The sequence below is a fragment of the Grammomys surdaster genome, unplaced genomic scaffold (genome assembly GCF_004785775.1).
Source record: "Grammomys surdaster isolate TR1022 unplaced genomic scaffold, NIH_TR_1.0 126051, whole genome shotgun sequence".
NCBI lineage: Eukaryota > Metazoa > Chordata > Mammalia > Rodentia > Muridae > Grammomys > Grammomys surdaster.
In genome coordinates, this window is record NW_021620862.1 from 242,658 (window position 1) to 260,101 (window position 17,444).

Sequence of the window (17,444 nt, forward strand, 5' to 3'; positions counted from 1 at the left end):
TTTTCATGTTGACTGACCAGCAGGCTCTGGCTTTACAGCAACTTGATGTGCTAGGGGTGGGGGGAGGTAATATATAGAGGAGATTTCCTCTTCTCAAAGGAGAAAGGGAGGGAGAATGAGAGAAACTTTGCATGAAGGAATACTGGGAGGAGAGGGGGTGATATTGGGCTATAAAGTGAACAAATACATAAATTTAATAAAAAGAAAAAACTGATGAAACTGGAAAAAATCTGTTAATGTAACCCACCATATAAACAAACTGAAAGGAAAAACACACATAATCATTTCATTAGGTGCTGAAAGGGCCTTTAATAAAATTCAATACCCCTTCCTGTTAAAAGTCTTGGAGAGATTAGCTATACAAGGTATATACCTAAACGTAACAAAAGCAATATACAGCAATCCAATAGCCAACATCAAATTAAATGTAGAAAAACATGAAGTAATCCGACTAAAATTAGGAACAAGAAAAGTGTGTCCACGCTCTATGTGTCTATTAAATATGGTATTTGAAATCGGGTACTGATGGCCCATGGAGCTGCCTGCCGCCGCCCATCCCCTGCCTTGCGCTGCTCTCCACTGCTGCTCTCACTCTGGCAGCCCAGCCCGAGCCCGGTACCTGCCCCAGTCCCGAATGTTTCACAGCCAATGGTGCAGATTATAGGTGGACACAGAGCTGGACAGCACTACAAGGTGGGAAGCCATGTCTCTTCTGGAATGAGACTTTCCAGCATCCATACAACATGCTGAAATACCCCAATGGGGAAGGAGGTCTGGGTTGTGGGACTGCATAAGGGTATCCTGGGTCATGGTGGAGCATGTGCCTAGAACCCAGTGACTCTGAAGATTCTGGGTGGGATTCTGCGTGAAAACCGGCAGGAGTTTGGTGCCCCCCAGAACCCAGGATCCTGAAAAGCAGTCATGGTCTCCATAGAATTACATAAGCCAGGCTATAGGCCTCAGGCCCTAGGGATTTACATACTAATGAAGGCCAGAGGGCAGAGCAAATTAAAATGCCTCCCCCAGATCCTCTCCCAATCCTCCCCCTTTCTCCCTCCCTATATAGCTCAGGACTGCCCTGAGTTTTGGGGGGGGTACGCCTAGATCCATCTATCATCAGCCATGACAATAAACCTTTTTGGAACCAAGGACTTCCTCGTGTTATTGGGGTCTGCCACCGCCAAGGCCTCCAGGCCACTGGAACCAAAGGATTCCTCCCGAATGTGGGACCCGCCACAGCAGTGGAAGCCCCTCTTGTGCCCTACCACTGTGGCGGGCTCTAAATTTTCCCCACACTGCACAACTATTGCAGAAAACCAGATGGAGACATGAGTCCTTGGTGCTAAGTGGCCGAACATGAGGATGGTGTCTACTGGAAGTACTGTGAAATTCCTGCCTGCCAGATGCCTGGAAACCTTGGCTGCTACAAGGATCATGGAAACCCACCTCCTCTCATGGGCACCAAACATCCAACAAGCTCACCATATAAACCTGTATCAGCTTTTGTTGGAGTCGGAGATTCAAGGTACCGGCTCTGTGGTGTACAACTATAGAAAAGATAATGAAAATTATAGCAGCCCACATGTCAAGTTACACAGGAACAGAAGGCTGGGGAGTCAGAGCACAGGCAGCATTCCATGTACAGATGGGGATAGGGGGTCCCTGTTAGCCGCTGCTCGGCCCTTGTCTGTTATGAGCAGGGATCCATAGAAAGTCGAACCAAGGCAGTGGTTCACTTCCATGGCAAACTGCCACGCCTTACCTCTTTTCCAAATATTCTTTTCTTCCTCTTCTTTTCTTTACCTGAAATGTATTTCCCAATCGATAAGGTTCACTAGTGCTATTTGGTATTAAATTAGACAGAAGATCCCTCCCTCTCTCCTTTGTTTTTCTCTCCTTTTGTTTTTCCCTCTTTCCTTGACCAATTCAATCTAAAAGCCAATAATTAAGTCCAAGAAAGAAGGGTGACCTGCTCATGTGAGGCAGGCAAATAAGCAATCGGACCCCATGGCTGTGCAGTCAGTTGGTTGTGCAGAACTTGAGTGTACAATGAATGTCTCAGAGCCAGCATATTCTGGCTGCTGGAGAAGGGAAGTGCAAATGTGGAAGCCGAGGAAACTGGAAGGAAGTCCAGAGGTAGTGTTGGAGGTAGTGTAAGTCCGTGGCTTTGATTATAGACAGACAGATCACGATGTTATATAACTGTGCAATGGCTGTGTGTGTACACACACGTACACTTCATCACTGTCCTTGCCACACACTGATAACAGGACGTATAAACAGCACTCACATCTCCACGAAAAGGAAGCTCTGTGGGGAAATTACCCATGCTGTGTTCAAAGCACAAGTTGTAGTCATTAATGTCTTGTGTAGGACAGAAACGTTAGTACAGATTCATCAAATGGATGAAACCACCTTGAAAGGGGTCCCATGACCTAAATCTGGCATGGTTTAAGCTTCAGATAATGATCGTAATAAATGCATCTTATTGACTAAAGTAAGAGCACCCCACTCCACTCCCGATGATGACTGAGTGAAAAGATAAGCATTCGTGATTAGTGAGTGCAAACTAGTAAGTATAGAAGAAGTGGTGGCATTATTACCATATGACAGTCCTCAGAGTATGATTGATTCACAAAATGAACATCAAGGTCTGCAAATATCTCAGATCTCCACTTATTATTTTTGGAAATAAAAGTGTACCTAGTCTTAAGAAAAAAAAATCTCCCAGGCTCATGGATCATTAGGATTAACACAGTCAAAACATCCATCTTACCAAAAGCAATCTACAGATTCAATGCAATTTCCATCAAAATCCCAACACAATCCTTTACAGATTTTGGAAGAACAATACTCAACTTCATATGAAATACACACACACACACACACACACACAAACACACATCAGGATTTTAGGCTTAGACTTTGCAAAACCTACTGTATTTGGATATTTTAAAACTTCAACTTCCCTTATAGCCCACAGACCAGAGAGAGGTAGGGGACAAAGAAGGTGAATAGGAGAAGGGGGTTATGGACCTGTTTAGAAGTAGTTCATTGGGATGATTCCACTCTTCATTGTGGGGATACCAGCAGTCCAGTTCAATAGTAGACACCACATATGAATCACTAGCAGCAGCATGATCCAGCAGAAACAACAAATCTCAACCTGTCCTAATGACTCAGATCAAAGACACAAGTAACAGTATGTAAAGTAAATTCTGGGGGTCTTTCTTTGCTCTTTTGATCCCAAATAAAGACAGGGCATTTCAATGAATGCTTTAGCCCATTTTAGCTTTAAATAAATGACACCAAGAACAAATAAATATACTAACAATGTGCAAACACTAAGCTGGACAGGTTCTAAGCTATGGTAACCTGACTAAGCTGCCAATTAACCAGCCAGAAGGATCTTCCCTGCATTAGAGTCTTTCCCTGGCTCACCCTCTTCCATGTGTGTTCTACTGATGATCTGGTCATGGTGAAACCTCCTGGTCCTTCTCCTCCTCTTCTCTTTCTTCTCTCTTTTTTCTTGGGACCCTCTAACTGGGATGGGAAGGCTCATCCAATTCTTTTTTCCCAGATAAACTGAATTAGCTTTTTATTAACCAATCAGAGGTGACAGAAATAAATTTTACACATCATAGAGAGGAGATGCTCCAAATATCATGGCAATGGCAATGTCTGGACTTCAACCAGATCTCTGGGCACAGCATGCAGCATCTGAATTCACAGTAAACAAAATACACTGGAGAGGATGTAGAGCAAGGGGTACACTCCTCCATCACTGGTGAGAGTGAAAACTTGTACAGCCACTTTGAAAATCAATATGGCAATTTCTCAGAAAATTGAGACTCTATCTATCTCAAGACCCAGACATACCACTCCTGAGCATATTCCCAAAGGATCCTACTACCAGGACACTTGCTCAACCTTGTTTATAGCAGCTTTATTTGTAATATCCAGAAACTGGATACAATCTAGATATCCCTCAACCAAAACAATAAATAAAAAAAAATGTGGTATATTTTCACAATGACATCGGGCTGGTGAGATGGGCTCAGCAGTTGAGAACACTGACTGCTCTTCCAAAGGTCATGAGTTCAGATCCCAGCAACCACATGGTGGCTCACAACCACCCACGATGATATCTGATGCCCTCTTAGAGTGTCTGAAGACAGCAACAGTGTACTTACATATAATAAATAAGTAAAAACCTTTGGCCGGAGCGAGCAGGGCTGGAGCGAGCGGGGCCAGAGTGAGCGGGGGCCGGATTGAGCGGGGAGCAAGCGAGGCCGGGGAAGAAAAAAAGAAAATCAATGACATCATAAAATTTGCTGACAAATGGTTGAAAGTAGAAAAAAATCATTCTGAATGAGATAAACCAGACTCAGACAAACAAACATGGTACGTACTCACTTATAAATGGATATTAGCCATAGTGTAAAGGATAACCATGTTATCATCCACAGACCAAAAGAGCTAAGTAACAAGCAAGGCTCATGGAGGGAGGCATTAATCTCACTGAAAAATGGAGAAGGGTTGTGATGTGGGGATGGAATTAGTTGGGGAATGGTAGGGATAGGAACAAAAGAGATCAGTGTTGCAAAGGACAGAAGGGGAGAGTATTGAGAGACACAACTGGAATAAGGCAAGGTACCTTAGAGACAAGCTAGAAACCTAGGAATCTATGAAACTAGCCCTAAGACTCCTAGGAATGAGGACCATCGAGGCAGAATAGACCAGGACTTAATTGTGGAGGACAATAAATACTGACTCAAATAATTATGAAGTGTCTTTCAGAGTATACTTGTGACAGTGACTTGGCTTTGGAATTTTATTACATGAGAGGTAGGAAAATATTCTAGATCTGCTGGCTCTCCTTTATTTATAATTAATTGTTAACACATGAAGAAAGCATCTTTGGAATAGCACTACTTATTATTTCCTTTTGACATTGAAAAGAATCTGCAATTCTCTAGTCTATAGACTGATAACACAAACATAACTGGGAACACTCAATTTAGTGACAATTTCAGAAATAGGTAAATAAGAAGTAGGTTCCAATAACTGGAGCTAGAGTTATAGGCACTTGTGAGCTGCTTCATGTGTGTTCTGGGAACTGAGCAGGTGTCCTTAAGAAAAGCAGATTATGCTCTTAACTGCTGAGTCATCTTTTCAATTCTTTTAGGAAGAAACCATTATATGACACTTTAACCAATGCTGACCTAGTACTTACTGTTCAGCCCAGGCAGACCCTATTTAGTGTTCTGAGTGCCACAATTACAGGATAACATGCTTGCACTACCATGCCTGTATTTGCTTTTCAAAATGCTTCTAATATTAATGACAACTTTAAAAATAACAGCCATCTCATTAGTATGTTGGAGGTGACTATACATGTTTAATAAAATATGACATTTGCTTATACATTCATATGCTATCAAAAAGTTATGAATTCCCTCTAAATATACCAAAACTAATTTAACACCCTTTTTGCTAGTATTTTCTTACTTCATTTTTACATTGGGTATTTTATTTATTTACATTTCTGCCACATCTCGTGGGGTTTTGACGAGACCCTAAGGAAGGGGTGCAAAAGATGGGACAAGAGACACAAAGAAGAAGCACAAGTCTGAATGTCTGATCAAGTGCTTAAACTTTATTGTTCGGGCTGCCATTATAAAGGCAAGCAGGGAGGAGGGTCAGGGTCCATGGTCATCCAGTAATTGTTAAGTTATTTGCAAGTATTCCTTAGCTCAGACCACTATCTCATGAGCAAGTGGGCAATAAAAACATTTGTTAGGCTCAAGTTGCTAATTTTCTCTCCCAGGCAGGAAGGCCGATAAAGTCTTCCTTAACTTAGGCTATCTACTTAACTAACATTTGTTCTCAGGAAGAAGGAAGTCTTGGCTCCCAGCATCTCCTCCTTTCTAACAATTTTTAAAGAGACTGGTCTGAGAAAGCAGACATTCGGAAATCTTATTGATAAATAAGTGGGCATTGACCAGAGGGGGGGGAAGATTGACCTGATCCTCCCATTATCATTAAATATGGTGCCTTTTGGGGGGGGAAAGGGTTAAATGTCTCATGTGTTTCATAGGATATCGAGGGTCCTAGTAAGCTACTTTGAGACACAAGAAATCAACACCAACCTCTATGCAATCAGGTTTGCTTCACAGGGGACTCAGATACGGACAATTTGGGTCCTTCCCCTGCGGTACCTCATCATGCACCTCTTGCAGGTATCCACACTGTGTTCATGCCATGAGAACCAGTGTGCATAGATCTGAGTTCTATGCAGCGACTAAAGTAGATATGTCAACACAAGACTCAACCATGGCTCTATCAGCCAGTGATAATATACTTGTAGAGGTTTAGATTCCAATGAATTAATTTGTTGTTTTATAAAGCCAGTGAGTTTGTTAAAGGTCCAAGGCCTGAAAATCAAAATGTGAAGGAGACTGACCACAGGACCTAGGATGGAAGGGAGAAGGGTAGTAAGCCAAGGAGAGGCAGAGAAGCAGTTTTTAAGCCACTCTTCTTCTTGTTCTCATTGTTTCTTTTGCCATTTTAATCTCTCTCTGATCTTGGATATACTATCTCTAACTACCCCAGTATGGTGAGTATAAAAACAGCATTCCTCCTTGATGGCAGCACATAGTCCTTGCTGAAGAAAAAGCAGATCCAACCCTCTGTTGTTTGGGGGGTACCACTTTAGACAGCAAAACGAGGGAGTTTTCCAGATTAGTGATGTCAATCTCTAGCTGTTCGATGTCTTTGTCAATGGCCCCTCGAAATTCTGAGTAGTGCAAGTCCTGAGGCTGGCATCAGGATTAGAACCTCCAACAGCAAACACCACAGGTTGTTCATTTTTACCTGGAAAGGAAAAAGAATGGAATTCTCAGGAAGATCTCTTCCCTGGATGTCAATTGTTATTTATCTTATCTATAATTGGTTCTGGCTTTGTGGAATTATCTATTTGTTTCACTAGTCTTTCTGGCAGCCATCTAGCTATGCATTCTTTGGTAGCAAACAGATATATCAATCCTCAGCCCCATATGATAACTGGGTCTGGGGCATTCCATTTAAATGTAAGAGGGTCCTTCCACATAACTGTGGCATAGTTTTTATTGGTTTCAGTGTGCCAGAGGTGATCAGCAGCAGATTTGCCATGAGCATCCAGATTTAGAAAATTGAGAACAAACCAGGCATGATGAAGAATATTTCTAGGGGACCCCTACTGGGTGTATAACTCCCCCTCTTTTATTTTTCAAAAGCCAATTTTTCAGTGTTCCTTGTAAAACCAGGGCAAAGGCACCAGTAGTTGCTCCTAGAGATATAATTTTAAAGTTCCATAATATCTGTTTCACAATATCTTGTCTTTGAGGATTATAGGGAATCCCAGTAATATGGATAATATTAAATTGTCAACAAAACATCTCAAATATTCAACTGTAATAGCCAGATCCATCTATCTTAAGCATAGAAAGATAATGTAGACAATAACTAATTACATTTTTAGTTGTTTCTCTTGTTAAAGCAGTTGTAGCTAGAAAGCCTAAAAAAAGTCAAGTCACATGTACATGTTTTCATTTTCCAAAATCAGAAATGAGTCACATCTACTTGTCATAATTGATTAGGTATAAGTCCTCAAGCATTAACACCACTATGAAAAAATTGAGGACACTGAGAATAAGTTTTTGCAATTTGACTTGTATACTCTCTAGAAATATGAAATTATTGTCTCAAGCTATTATTATTAAACATATGTAACAATCAATAAGTAATAGCACACCCCTTTGAAGCAGATCTCTCCAGATCCACAAAGATGTACTATCTTGTGGTGATGCTATATAGACAAATAGATGACTTCTTGAGTCTTAATGATGATCCTATAAAAATTACTAAAATTATATCAATGATTATTAAGCCTTTTTATAACTGGACTGTTACTAGGGCCTTCTCTGAGAGTCAAAACTGCAATGAGAACTCTGCCAGTCTCTGAAGTGTCATCAGTTAATTGCTCTTAGATAATAGCCAGACTTTTTCCTACTCAGAGCACATTCTAAGAGGCCACAAAAACTATTAGCCAAAGGTCATTAATAGGGAACCAACGATTTACTATAGGTGCCAGGACAGAAGATAAAATATTGTCTGGGCCTATCTATACCAAACTTCACTAATAAACATTCTCTGTTGCAAACTTCTATTTCAATTTATGATTTGACCCTTGGTGTGAACTTGTGATCAACTTTGTAACATATGATCATGTATTCTGAAAGATGTATAAACACTGAGGACAAAAGAGATAAGAGGCCGATACAATGGAGAGATAGAACAGAACTTTTCACCTCTACCCACTTTGAGTAGCTTATAGAATAGAACTTTTCCTTTTTCCCATATAGAATAGAAGTTTTCCTTTTCTCCACTTATGATCGTTCCACTTCTCCCCTTAGCTTTCATAGGAAACTTTTCACACTTAGTAATAAACTCTATAACAACTTCTCTAAGTGTATTTTCTTCCTGTGACCTCAAACTTGCAGGCATGTGTTAGCTGAGCAGTTCCTGCTGAGGTAGAACTAAGGCTGTTTACTTAATCCTTGGCTGTTTTTAGGATGAGATGATAAGTCACAGAAACTGCAGTTTCTGGCCTCAGAGGGTCGCAGAAAGTAGGCCAGCCACAGTGGTATAGTAACTTAAACAAGTAAACTCTTCTTATATAGCAACTCTAAATATTTCCCACAACAAGGTTACACCCACCACCACCACCACCAATGCTCTTCCACTGCCTTAAGAAGAACTGACAAGAAGAAAAAAGAAGGCCTATAATCTGCCTGGTATACAAATCTGCTGTAGCCCTTTCCTGGGGTCCAGGTAATCTAGTATGAGCTCTTAGATGTCTTATAAAGTTAAGGGAAAATACATGTTTCTTAAATTAAGCTGTATTTGTAAAATTTGAGAATTAGAAATATCTAAATAAGGAACAATTTCAAGCAGTTATAAACCATGAGCTATATACTGGCTATGAATATACAAATTGAAAGCCTGATTATTTAGCATTTCAAATAGTGGCTATAGCATGTAATTCAATTATTTGTGCTGAAGCAAGGGGAAACTCAAAAGAATGAACATGTGATTGAATTACATATACTGTCTTCCCATTCGATGAGCTGTCTGTAAATACAGTAAACATATTTTCTATGGGCTACATGTGTAAATTTATGAGAAATACAAAAGCATGCATAGAGGAAAACTGTAACAACTTGTCTCTTGGATAATGATTATTGAATTTCTCTAAAAAGTTAGTCATGTAATAGGTGAAATATCAGTATTCTTTAATAACCCATTTAATTGCTGTTTGGAATAAGGAACATTTCAGTAAGTTCTTTCTCAAAATACTTTTGCAATCTTCACCTACAATTCTGTATTAACACAGCAACAGCTTCAGAACAGGATGTTAAAACTTTCTTTGGAGATAAAGAAATATGCATCTATATTAATGACCCCTTTTGCCAAAGAACTGCTGTGAAACAGCCAACAATTGATCAATTTGTATAATGTAACTACTGATAACTAACAGCTTTCTCTACTTTCTGCAAAGCTATTTCTCCTTCATCAGTCAATTGTTGAGGGAAATTAGGATTTGCATCCCCCTCGAGACCATCAAACAGAGGCTTACTTCCTCTTCTGGTGAGCTTAAGGTGAGGTGTGATCCAATTAGCATCTCCTAGAAGCTTTTGAAAATAATTTAAAGTAAATAAACTATCTTTTCTTTTTTTTAATTTTCTGTGCCACAATTTATATAGGAATATAAGTGGTATCTCAAATATTGAAAAGATATTGCCTTTGAATATTTTCTGGAGCAACAAGCACTCCCCAAAATTTTAAAGCTTGTTGTATGAAAGCAAAGGCTTGTATTACAATTCCTTTCAGAGGGATCAGTGAATAATATACACTGAAAGATTCAAACTCCAAACTTTTGGAATTGAAGCAGCAATAAATTTTTTATATAATGAAGGGCTATTAGCCATTCCATGAGGCAAAACTTTCCAATGATATCACTTCCACTTCATGGTCTCTCAAAAATTACAAGCAAATATGTCAAATGTAAATCTCTTACAATTATCTCCACCTGCTTGATCTCCTTCTCAACCATAAACATGGGTGAGTCAAAAATTCTTGAGCTCACGATTGAACTGCCAACTACAGCCAATGGAATACTGGCAGTTTAACTATATTTTAAAGCTTCTTTTGCAACATTAGAGTATAACCATAACTTTGGGAAACAAAGCCAATTTTTAACAATGTAAAAAAAATCTATTTTCTTTTCGAAAATTAACATCAAGTATATTACTTTAAGCTTACAAAGTTTGGCTGTCAGTTCTTATACATGAACGTATGATAGTGCAGATTTTAGTATCTTATTAAAGAGATGCTTTCAATTTTATCCTTAATACATCTGGTTTCTGAATGACTCCAATCCGGAGCTATCAGTTTTAATCCAGCTTTCTGTTACCAAAAGTTGCAAACTTTTAATCGTACCCAATAACTTATAGGCTAATAATGTATAACCAAGACACATAGAACATTTTAATACTTTTAAAATCAGTCAGAAACAAAAGTGAAGATGCACATATTATATATTTTATCCAAACAAATTTTTCTTACCTTTTCTAGCTGTAATTTCAAGAGAAAACCCCCTTGTCATTTGTTGAACCCAATTAATCAATAAACACTGTCACAGAAATTTTTCTAAGAAAAAAAAAAGCAATCAATTCTTTTACCATGGAAGCCAAAAAGCTGTTGGGCACTCCAAGAGCAGCTTATGCAAATAATCACTCCTCCCAGGGCTCCTCCTGCTGTGCCTTGCTCCAAGTTGCAGAGCATTGTAACTTATCTATCAGCTTCTGTTGTCTAAATTGATATTGCCTTTTAAGGAAGTTTTAAGCTAAATCAAGGGGTGGATGACCATCTATTTTAATTATTTTTCTTTTGAATGTGAAACATAGAACAACAATCATTCAAACAACAATGCAAAGACAGACAATTGACATGTGGACAGATTGGCACACCAAGGACAGACAATAGACAAAGAAAGCATAACTAAGAATATCTCTGGTAGGAGCCAGAGAGAAATCTCCTGATTCTCTCCTGCTCCCAGGGGGCTCTGAAATAGGCTTTTCCTTTTCTTTTGCTAACACACCTGAGAGCAGACAACTGTTTTAGCTCTCTCTCTCTCTCTCTCTCTCTCTCTCTCTCTCTCTCTCTCTCTCATTTTCAAGATCTAACTTTTCATCTCCTCCTTAGGAGGTGCAGCATTTTGTCATCAGTAGTTCCCTCTTGGGGAGACCATGTACAAACACCACCAATGAATTCAAAGAATCTTTTAAGATCCTTTTTCTTAACCATTTAATCCTTGTGCCATGAGGGACTCTTTGAGAACCTTTAAGGACAAATCATGTTTGTTCAACACTTATCTCATAATTTCATTGCTTTTTCCTACCTATTCTAGATCAATTTCACAGGTAGGTAACTCTGTGGCAATCACAATGTGGATCTTCTTTCTTCTCCCTGGAGAAGCATTGATTCTATGCTTGCAGGACGTCCATGTGGAAGCACCCTTCAATAGGACCCCAGCCCAAAGGGCCCATGTTGGCTACTAAGTGCCCCTGTCTCACAGGGATTCTACGAGACTCTATGGAAGGGGGGTGAAAGATGGGACAAGAGACACAAAGAAAAAGCACAAGTCTGAATGTCTGATCAAGTGCTTAAATTTTATTGTTTGGGCTGCCATTATAAAGGCAAGCAGGGAGGAGGGTCAGGGTCCATGGTCATCCAGTAATTGTTAAGTTATTTGCAAGTATTCCTTAGCCCAAACCACTATCTCATGAGCAAGAGGGCAATAATACATTTGTTAGGCTCAAGTTGCTAATTTTCTCTCCCAGGCAGGAAGGCTGATAAGGTCTTTCTTAAGTTAGGCTATCTACTTAACTGACATTTGTTCTCAAGAAGAAGGAAGTCTTGGCTCCCAGCAAATTTCAGATGTCATCCCCTTCCCCATCTCCTCTCTAGAACCCCCTATCCATTACCCCCTCTTCCTTTTTGCTTTTATATCATTTTAATTTCATGCATGTATTAAGATCAGTTCTAGAGGGTCTAGCAATAAAATAGATGCAAATAGTCAGGGAAGAAGCAAGACAATAAACACAAAGAGTCAAAGAACAAGCAAGGCAATAAACACAATTCTGTGAACACTCCCATGATCACTGTTTCTAAGGGCTTATCAGGATGGCCAAAATATCTGAACCAACTTCACAGTCCTAGCCCAAAGTCATTTTCCTGTCTGAAGCCTACCTTCTTATTCTAGGTTTAAATTGAAATTCCTGCCTGAAATTACTTCTTTGTTCTAGCCTAATGTCAGATTCCTGCCTGAAGCCTACTTCCTTGTCCTTTGCCAATGTAATATTCCTGCCAAGCAGCCCACTTCCTTGTCCTTGGTCCATGTTAGATTCTTGCCAAGCTGCCCCAAAGGCTCTTTGCCTTCCCCCCATTTTTATTTCATTAACATGACTGAGCTTGCTTAGGCTGATCACACAAGAATGCCTTCCTTACCCTTCATGGAATATGCATTATCCAAGGCAATGTACTTTTGTCTTAGGTTGGTAAAGCTCTGTGCAAAATCTTACCTGTCTTTGGCTTGCCAGCCTTGTTAACTTAATAACTCTGTCTGAGGGTCCATTTTCAGGTTCAACACATGTCCTTTGGCTGCCAGCGTGTTGCTGTTGTTAAAGATAAGCTTTAACATGATGGGCAGGAATAAAAGTATTTCCAGGACAAAAAGGACTAGCACAATCAAGCTATATATGCCATTCTTGAAGCTTGACCAAAATAGAAATACTGACCTCAGGCTTTTTTCAATGAAGTAAGTTTACCTTCTTATTTTAAAAACCTAGAAATGACTTCCTTACAGAGTTGTTACATAGACAGCCAGAGAACTTTAGGGTATTTTGTATAGTGTTCTACTGACTCTCATCAGTATATATTTGATTGAGAGAGATAACAGAAGAGCCTTTTAAGAACCTAAGTGATTTGAGAAGTAAATGGTGTAATACTGAGGAAGCAAATATTGAGACTTCAAAAACCTACAACATACACAGATACTAAGGAGGCTTATGTTCACCCTCTGTTATATGTATTCTTCTGTAATATATACATACTATATAAACTATATATACATATATGTGTAGTATGTGTGATATATGTGATATATGTATCCATATCCATATATATATATTAGGAACTTTCCTTCTAACTGAGAAATAATCATTCACATATGAAAAGGTACTGAAACAACATAAGAAAGAAAAAATGGATGAGAAAAGAAGGAAAATTAGAGAATGTTGCTCATCCATGACATGGAAAGAATGACTGAATCAGGTATAAAAAGACAGAAGAATCAGAAAAATATAAATGCTGGAGTCCATGGGGTCCTATATTATCTCTGGAGCCACTTACATGTTTACATTATTTTTCTTTGCCTCTTCTGACAACAGCAAGACAGATACTGCCATAAGCTAATTTAATCTGATTTTAATTTTAGTTTTAAACACTGTGGAAATTCTGTTACTCTGCCTGTTTAAAATTCACAATAGTGAAAAACTAAAGAAGACATTTTCTATAGATTTTTTTTCTAATCCTTAACTTGTCCAAACAATGTTTATTGGGAATTTCTGTCTGCTAAGTCTTCTGCAGTATCACCTTGAGAAACACAGAAATAATTTATCATAGTCACATTATTGAAAGGAAAAACACTGGGGAGTAGAAAAAATTGGGAGTTAGAGACAAAACATTGTGATTCCAGTTACAAATATGTCACTTCCAAGATATAATTATTTCCTAAATAAGTTAATCTAAGCTGTCCTACATGGATCACAGCTGTCTTATGCTCCTCATATTTATTCAGTGAAGTGAAAAATCAATAAACATTAAAAGTATTTTGGGAAATGTAGACTCCATAAATACTACTTGTCAAATACGTTGACTTTTAAGACGGGGAACATAGCATTGTATAATAGAAACTTGAATGTATTAATTATAAAGACAGGCATCATACTGTGGTAGTCAGGGGAGGATGAAATTAAATAGATCAGAGTTTCTGAAGAATTCATACTGTGATTTTGCAGCCTTTGTCTCTTTCTTAGCAATGATCTGAGAATTCAGGAAATGAGCATGATCTTATGAATGCCTGTATTAGGTGTCAACATCACCACATGTTTTTATCATTGTTAACCTTGATAATCGTGGGGTATTTTTGAATAATTTTTGGAAATTGCATATATGCATACAATGGAGTATAATTGTTTTTGTCTCCTATTTACATTCCAACTCCCCACCCATAAATCCTAAGACTCTCTCCCATCTTCCTTTCTTGATAGTCCACTAAATCCATTCAGAGCTCCCATATTGCATAGGTATTCTCACTGGACCATAGAAAATATTCAATGGGCAAATATTCAATAAAGAAGGAATTTTTCCTTTTCCAGAAACTACTGCCAATGGATAGTCAGAGTGTAACAAGGTCTAGGGATCATCAGCTGTGTATGTGCTAGGATTTGCACTGCCTTGATCTTGTGCAGGTGTAAGACCATGATTGTGGTTACCATATAATGTCCATAATGCAGAAATTTAAAGTATTCTTCCCATCATTCAGTTCTTGCATTCTTTCTGCCCTCTTTTCTCTGATATATCTAGAGTCTTGATGGTGGGATAACAGAAGTATATAAATCTCATTTAGAGTTGATCTATCATAACTATTTTCAAATTGAATGCTGAGGTATTTTAGCTCTGATACTTCCTTCCTCTCAGAGTATCAAAGTCAAAGCAAGTTTTAAAACATTTCTTAATAATTTAGGATCTAGATATCTTCTTCAATAAGAATAGCTACTTTAGATTTCTCTGACAGTTGTAAGCCATTGCATATGTGTAGTTTTCAAATTACTTACAAATCACTCTCAGTCTTTACTTTGTGAATATTTACAGGAAATTTGTTATTGAGGAGTGTCTGTGTTAGTATCTGTCCCTTTATCTTTCAGCATATTCTTTTATTTTATATTATGATTTTCATGTTTATGTGTTAGTATGAGTTTTTACATATATGTATAGGTGGTCATGAGTGGATATGCACATGACTGGACACACACATGAAGGCACAAAGCTGACATTGAGTGCCTTTCTCAATCCTTCTCTAATCCACTGACTGAGGCAAAGTCTCTGCTGAGGTGAGAAATTGCTAGTTCCTAATAGCCTAGCCAGACAATTGCCCAAGTAATTCCTTCTCTGCATCTTCAACGCTGGGATGCAGGCTTGCTCAGCTTTTATTTTGGCAACAGATTTTTGAACTACAGTTTTTGTGCCTGTTCAGCAAATGTGCTATTAACTGAAAAATTTCCTCTGGTTACAAACTCAGTATATGTAAGTGTAGGGAGTCTTATTCAAACGTATCTCAGCTATTGTATCTGAAGCTCTTTTAACTGAATACCATTGGAGTATTTCAGAAATATTAAATTAACAGCTAACAAAAGTGTTTTAAATAGGTCAGAATGATTACTTTGGACATAATCATATCATTAATAATGAGTTCCTGAAGAAATGGATGAATGCATAATTAGGAATTTGAATCATCTATATACTTGGCTATGCTTTGCTAAACTGAATAGAACATTGATTATGATCCACTGTATTCACACCATTCATTTCATCTGAATATATTAAAGAATAAGAAAGATTGAAGATTTATTTGTTCTTTTTTTCACATTTCAAGAACCCAGGCAATGACGATCAGCCCACAATCCTGTATGAATTTATTCTCATAGGCTTCTCAGCTTACCCACACATACAGACCTCCCTCTTTGTAGTCTTCTTTTGCCTAAATATGGTCATTCTTCCAGACAACCTGGCCATCATGGGTTTGACTTTGGTGGACAGATCTCTCTACACTCTTATTTATTTCTTCCTCACTGCACTCACCTTCTCTGATATCTGCTATACCCTGACTATTATCCCCAAGATGCTGCTGAATCTACTGAACAGTTAAATTTCAGTCACAATCTGTGGCTTGCAGGTGTGTTTCTTCCTGGTCCTGGTGGAGCACACTATTCTTTTCACCTTGATGGGTTATGACTACTTCCTGGCCATCTGCAACTCCTCAGATATCCTCTTCTGATGACTAATATTGCATGTGGGTAACTTGTGGCCTCTTCTTGGGTTAGAGGCTTCTTGATTTATTTTTATACAACTTGCACTAGTATTCATGGTATCTTTCTGCATACTTAACCTCATCAGACACTTCTTCTGCCATATGAAGGCAGATACTGTACTGCATAGACAATAACTTCACAGAATTCAATGTATCATTAATATCAATGTTGGATCTGGTGAGTATAATCTTACTCATCTTCCTGACTATTGTCAGTGTTGGTTTTCGTTTTGTTTGTTTTTTTGTTTTGTTTTGTTTTGGTACATTCCTACTCAGACTCTTGACTTACGTGTTCATCCTTTCTTGTGTCCTCAAAAATCCTTCCAGCTGAGAATATGTGAAAAGTATTTTCCACCTGTGCCTCACACCTCACCGTGGTCATCATTCACTTTGGTTTTGCACCTATTCTTTATATGAAGCCAGAAGCCTCTAGGGGAGATAACAGATCACAGTAATTCCATATACCATGATTACCTCGTTTCTCAGTCCCATCAAATTCAACCTCAGAAGTAAGGGTATGATAAATGCTTTCAGAAAGATCATGAGAAAGACAGTTACCTTAAAAAATAATGTCAGGCTATTTCTGCAGGTCTAATGTACGGTTAAACATCCCATAGGAGTCAATGGAGCATTTATTCCATGACCTCTGTCGAACAGTGAGATCCATGAGCATGACTGACACTTTCACCTAATCTGCCCTAAAGATTTTCTTGGCTTGGTCAAGCAATTATCCAATTTCTCTTCTTTCAACTACCATGAGAAGAAAAACTCCTGATATGAAGATCCTGCCAACTTTGGGTCATTCTGTATGGTTCATAATGAAGGAAAGAGCAAAAGAGAGAACATCAGTGTGACCACTGGGCTGAGAGATGTTTCCAGTATCTAATTACAAAAGTGTTAAATATTTCAAGAAAGTTCTCAGTATAGGAAGTTGGACTTAGCTATTTCTAACAGTAAATACATATTGAAAAAAACAGCACCTATTTGTTTGTGAAAATGTGAGTATACACATATATACACATATAGACACAAAACTTTTTCTTAAATATTCACATCATACTAACAACTAATATTTTTCTTGCATTTAAATTTTATTTTGGTAGGTCTTCTAGAAATTCCAGTTTATTACAGTGTGTTTTGATCATAACCTCCATCATTGCTTCTTTTTTAAGAATAACATATTTAATAC

The 17,444-nt window shown here is 38.3% G+C and overlaps 1 pseudogene; it reads left to right on the top strand.

Moving 5' to 3' along the window:
• The first annotated feature begins 525 nt into the window (after window positions 1–525).
• On the top strand, window positions 526–16,850 carry LOC114610647 (annotated as a pseudogene).
• Window positions 16,851–17,444: the final 594 nt, after the last annotated feature.